We start from the raw sequence: 6,842 nt of genomic DNA on the forward strand, positions 1-6,842 counted from the left end.
ATTGTATCATACTTTGTTTTTCATTATTTACTAACCAAAATGCCAAAAATATGTCTATATATAGTTTTACTTCTTTTATAGGTAGTGTGTGCATCCACCAATGCCTCATCAAGCTCATATCTAGGGGTTGAGACCCTTAATTCAAGGATATAAATTAAAAGATGGTTCACATTGGCTCTATACATCATATATGGGTCCCATTGATCTTAATTTGTCATTTTGATCAAGAAACCATCAAGAGTTTGAAGCTTGTTTTCCTTGGAAACCCTAATTCATCTAGGTATCTTGTGTGACTTCCTCAACAAGTTTCTTCAACATTTGATAAATATTTCAAGGTATACTTCATTATACATCATCATATACATGTATGATCCTCCATGAGTCCCAAATATCAATATAAATTCAAGTTTGCAAGTTGGTTCATGGTGGTTGACCAGAGAAAGTCAACTAGTCAAAACAGGGGTTCACTAGACCCTATCTCCTAAACTATTTGTCATATGAAAATTATTCCAAGATAAAATTTACTCCTTATGACATTCCAAACAACTTTCATGTTTATCTTGTAAAGTCATTTTGTTTGGTGAAAGATTAGAGGTCATTTTGTATGTGCCCTAGTTAGGAGGTCGACTTCCAAGGACCATATCTTGCTCAATTTTTATAATATGAGGACCATCCAAGTTTCATTATAAATTTAGAGATTTATTATACAACTTTTATTCTTTTAGAAACTTCAAATTCATTTTTCAAGGGCATGTGCCAAGAGGAAACGTTATAGGTCATTTTGGGCCATTACCATTGAACAAGCAATTTTCCTCAACTTCTAAAATGCATAACTCCTTCATGCCGAATCCAAATGAGGTCAAATTTTTGACCAAATTTAATAGTTTTGAAAGAGATAAAACTTTGATGAAGGGACTTTTTCCATTAGAATCCCATGGCAAAAGTTATTCAAGGTAGAAGAAGTGAACATTTGACTTAATACTTAGAAAATTTGCAATTATGTTTGATTTTCCAAACTTCCACCTCAAAATTCATCACGATCCAAGCTTCAACTGGAAAAATTTTAAACATGAAAGTTGTTCCCGTTGATCTCAACATTCCAAAAAGTATAAGATCACCTCATTCGGCTAAGGTTTGAATGACTTTCACATGGTTTTTCTTCAGGGTCCATTTGGATGAATCTCATGATCACTTTTTAATTTCAAATGCATGGCTTCATGTCACACTTTCAGCAACACTCATGATCAACTTTGAACCTTTTGACATCACTTCATGGGCCTATCACACTCCTGTGCATCCATGCAAGTGAGAATTGATATTTTTGGCATTTGAATGCAAGTGTGTGGAAATTAATTTCCTAGCCTCTAAATACATTGCCTCATGCTCATAATTATGGACACCTTGCCCAAGATTTGATTCTGCAACCTTCCCTTCACCATTAGAGGATAAACTTGAAGGTTTTCAATTGAAAATCGAGTTTCAATTTCACTTCTGTTTTGAAGTTGAAACTCCAAGAATCCAAGTCCTTATTTGATCCAATTCCCTTCCTACAAGCTTCTGAAGTCAAGTCAGGGCCAATTAGAAGCAAGATCAAGCAAGATTCAAGCTCTTCGAAGGTGATTTTTCATAAACTTTTCCTCTTCGATTCTCTCTCAATTCTTCACCATTCTCTTTGATTTTTGGTTGTCTGAACTCCTACCAATATAGGCAACAAGGTTGAGTTTCATTGAGGTCAAATCGAAGTAACTCAGTTCATGATCCTCAAAATTCAAATCCATGTATCTTTCAATATACTTGGAATTGGAGAAAATTGAGGCCAAATTCGAGCTCCTGAGCATTTTTCCTTTGGATCTATGTCCTTGTTTTTCATTTTAGTGAAGGTTGATGGTGGACCAGTCCAGTGAGGTTCACCGGAGAAGAAGACCTGAGCCCTAGCTCCGGTGATGTGCTGGCATGCCTCCTGACCATTTGATCATGTTAATTTGTTTTAATTTGAGGCATTCCTTTTAAATACTACGCGAGTGTTACATTGACTAGAGACCACGGTAGATAGCACGCACGTTGCCATCAGATTTGCCACCTCAATTAATGAGGGAGATCTGATGGCCCTTATTTTTTTGCTTTTTATTTTAATTTCTGATTTTCTTTTAATTGCTCCTATTTTATTTAATTCATAGAAATTTCATTTTTAATCCAAAAAATATGGGACTTTCACCAAAAAATCTTTAAATATTTTTCTCTTCCATATTCTGAATTAAAGTTATTTTTTGGATTAATTTTGATATTTTTCATTAATTAAATGCTTTTATGCATATTTTTAATTGTTTAAAAATACTTCTAACTTTTCAAAAATAGTGAAAGTTTTTGTCTAAGGTCCTTTGATCTTGTTTGACCTAGGATAAACCCCTTGGCCATTTATTTGGTGTTTTGCAGAGATTTTAGGTTTTGACCAAATTAAAATGTATTTTAATTCATTTTTAAATTAATTTTTAATTGATTAAATGTTTTAAAATGTTATTGAGCCATTTTTATGGTCTTGTGATGTTTGAATTTCTGTTTGGACCTTGGTCAAGATTGATTTGACTTTTGTTGGATCAAAACCATTGGATTTAGGGGATTGATGAAATATACATTTCATCTCCCAAAATGAATGAATGGTTTTGATTTGATGAAATTCCTCCCATGATCAATTTGTTGTTTCTATCTTCCCCTCCCTCTTCATCTCCATCCTTATTCTTCCCCATTCCTTCATTTGACCAATGAAATCTCTAATGTCTAAAAGCTAATTGATTCATCAATGACCTTGTATCAGATGAATCAATACAAGCATGATTGAGATAGGCCTCTCCCTCTTGATCTTTTCTTTTAGTGTGTGGTATGTTTTAGGAGTTTGGGTCTTCATACCAAATCTCTAACATGTATTAATAACTAAATTTTTATTGTCTGGCCTTAGATAGTTGTGACTTCTACATAAGTCCAATTACGATTGCTTAACATAGAGCTAAATTTGACCCTCAAGGAATAGCATTCTAGTAAGTGATATTGTAAGTCTCCCATTCTTCATGGAATTGTGTGGAGACTTGACCTTTTTTCCTTTATGGGAGCTAGTGGCATACTTGTTGAATTATCCAAGTTGGAGCCCTTCTCATGGAAGATGTCTTGGTTTAAGGATTCATACTTGTGAATGAATGGTTGAGTGTTCTCCAAAGAATGACTTAATCAATTAAAAGTCGCCACTAACACTTGACTAACTTTTGACTAACATTTGACTAATTCTTGTTAATATTTCTTTACTTTCAAGTCATTTACTTTATGTCATTTACATTTCAGTCATTTATCATTCATTGCCATTTATATTTCATATAACTTGTTTATATTAATGTCATTTTGACTTTGCTCATTTGATACATATCTTGTGATTGTATATATTGTTTGTGTGTTTTGATTTTGTTTATGGTCTTAGGACCTTAAAATACCTAATAATAACAAAAACCCTAAAAAAGATCTGGTGGACTGTTGAACTTGATCTGAAATTTTGGACTTAGGATTAGGCAACATTCCCTGTGCTAAAAGGACTTGACCAATGCCAATATTTTTGAGACTGAGCTATCTTGAATTGAGCCTTCATATGATGCAGGCCTTGGGAATTGTTTGAATTCATCTGCTACTTTGTCTTTGTGCTTAATTGTTATTTTGATCTTGTGTCTGATGCTTTGCTCTGAGTTGATCAAGGAATATTTCATCTGGTACATGAGAAGACAAAGAAGACTTCTAGTTTGGATGTGGCTATCTTTATTTGATGCCTTGATCTTCATGATGTCTGGATATTGTTCATTGCTTATTGATTATTGCTTGATTAAATTTCAAAGGAAAATGGGTTTCTATATGACATTCTTGTCTGTTGGATTGCATCCCATTGGTCAGATCTTTTCAACTCTTAACTTTTAAATTTATGCTTTGGATAGCCTCTTCATCTCCTCCCACTTCTTAAATTTAAAAATCTCTCCCTCTTTTCAAAAACTTCTTTGCTTGTGATTTCAAACTTAGACTATGTTTTAATGATTAGTAACTTTGGCCTTATGCCATTGAATTTTCAAACTCTTTCTTAAATCAAACTTATAAATGAATTTAACCATATCGACTAAAATTTCAAAAAGACAAAAGGAACTAACAACCCCATTCAAATTTTTGGCTCCTTATGCCTTTTCATTTAAACTTTTGTTAAAAGCAATTCACCAACTTTGAAATTTTTATCACGAACTACGAGGTTTTGATCCCTCATTTTTATGTTGGTACGTAGGCACAAGACCAAATGTCTTGTCAAACACAAAAAAATATAATCAATAATTCTTTTCTCACCCCCACACTCTATTTTTGTCAAATATCATTTATACCAAACATATATGCACACATAAAAAAGGGCTCCCTAGGAGTACCTATGACACTTTGGGTGCTAACACCTTCCCTCTGTGTAACCAACCCCCTTACCTGTAATCTCTGGCATTTTATTAGTTTTGATTTGAAAAATTCTTATCTTTGGGTTTTGTTCTTACTTTTACCTTTTCCTTTGGAAACAATAAAAGCACGGTGGCGACTCTGGTTTTATTGATGTTAAGCGTATCCATAGCTTGATGGTCATGAAATTACCGCTACAAAAATTAAGTGGCGGCATTGTTGGGGAGTAGTCCTCAGTGGGTTTAGCCTACTTTTTTATGTGTATATATTTGTATATTTGATGCTTATATACTTGTTTGTGTGATATAATCTGTCTATTATGCTTGATGATCTCTGAGTGGTGAGATAAGTTCTAACCTGAACTTGTGTGCAATTAAGATATAAGGATGGTATAGTCATGTTCAACTTGTGTGGAGTAGTCCTTAACAAGTTGACTTGAGACCCATCTACTTAGTGGAGACCATTTTGGAGTTACTAATGTCACACAAGTTATTTGTGGTTAGGCATTACTTTCTCTGACTTGGGGTCCGAGAAATTGAGGATCGTAGAACATTTAACCCAATTTGGCCTATTTAGGACGTAGTGTGGAGACTGTTTATGTGTAGACCTGATAATAGTTGTTACGCGATACTACATTCAGACGAGTTTCTCTTGAGAATATTATGGATTTATGAGTCAGTCATCCTAACCTATAATATCTGATAGATGGGATCAAGACTATGGGAACTTTTTAGAACATGATCTATAGGCTTTTTATCCTTAGTACACTCTTTTGGGATGGTTCTTAACCTGACTCGATGCTCGTGACTCCCAACAAACCCTTTGATTCTTGGTTGATCCGATCAAGTCTTGTCAATATCAATGGAACTTGGGTGTTGATAAGGTGAAAACCATAATCCACCAAAATGGATGATTGATCATGATGATGACTTGATACATCCCTTGACCTTTGTTTGTGTTTGACTTGTGTGTGATCCCTTATTTATGATTATTGCATTCATGCATACATGCACATTATAACATTGATAACATAAAATTATATTTCAAGGAAACTGAGGTCTCATTTGCAAATATTTTCAGACCATGGATTATAGATTAAGGAACACTAAGAAGTACGGTTTCAGATGTCCTGATTTGAAAGAGCTAAGGAAGTTGTCATATTTTATATTAGATCACTTGGAATTCAAGAAACATCATGGGAAGCTTTGTTCTGTATTATCTTATAATGTAGTTGAAGGACTTTTGAGTGTTTTGGTTCAATCCTATGATCCTCTCTACTAGTGCTTCACTTTTCCTGATTATCAGCTTGTGCCTATGTTAGAGGAGTATGCCCATCTTTTGGGAATACCCATATCTGATAATGTACCTTTTAGTGGATTGAAGGAGATTCCTAGATCTCATACCATAGCTGAAGCTCTTCATCTGAAGAAATCTGAGATTGATGCTTATTTGGTGAAGAAAAGAGGTATTCTTGGGTTGACTCCTGAGTTCCTCATTGGTAAAGCTATTGTCTTTGCTCAAGCCGGTAGTATGGATGCTTTTGAAGCCATCTTTGTTTTGCTCATCTATGGTTTAGCTTTGTTCCCTAACATTGACGGTTTCATTGATGTTAACTCCATTAGAATATTCTTGATTGGAAATCTTATTCCTACTCTGTTGGGTGACATGTATTTCTATTTACATTTGAGGAATTCCAAAGGTGGTGGGACTATTGTGTGGTGTGTTCCTCTTCTATACAAGTGGTTTATTTTGCACTTACCTCAGACGCCTGCTTTTTTGGAGAACAAACAATGTCTACGATGGTCACAGAGACTTATGTCTCTCACTAATGATGATATTATTTTATATGATTCTTCATTGAGTAGTGTGGATATTATTGATAGTTGTAGTGAATTCTCTAATGTGCCTGTTATTGGTACACAAGGAGGAATCAACTAAAACCCTTCTTTGGCTCGTTTTCAACTTGGGTTCCCCTTGAGAGATAAACCTAATAACACTTAGTTAGAAGGTCTATTTTATCAAGAGGGTGAAGATCCCCAACATTTGAAGTAAAGGATGATACATGCTTGGAATAATGTGCATAGGATAAGGGAAGATCCGAGCTTGGTCCATGCAACTGTGTAGCTTTGGAAGCTTACATTATTTGGGTGAAGAAGAGAGCTTTGGAGCTAAAGATGTAGTATGCTTGTGAAAGACCTATGTCTGTGGTTGTGGTTGAGCCATCAACTCTCCTTAACTAAGATGTAGAGGAGTTGAAAGACGCACTCACCAAGATGAAGCAAGAGAGAGATATGTGGGAAGAGTGGTTCCATGCTTTGATCCGAAAGCATGAAGAGTTGCAACTTGAGTCGAAAGACAAGGATGCACTTATTGAGATTCTTGAAGAC

The sequence above is a fragment of the Lathyrus oleraceus genome, chromosome 7 (assembly GCF_024323335.1).
Source record: "Lathyrus oleraceus cultivar Zhongwan6 chromosome 7, CAAS_Psat_ZW6_1.0, whole genome shotgun sequence".
In the NCBI taxonomy this organism is placed as follows: Eukaryota; Viridiplantae; Streptophyta; class Magnoliopsida; order Fabales; family Fabaceae; genus Lathyrus; species Lathyrus oleraceus.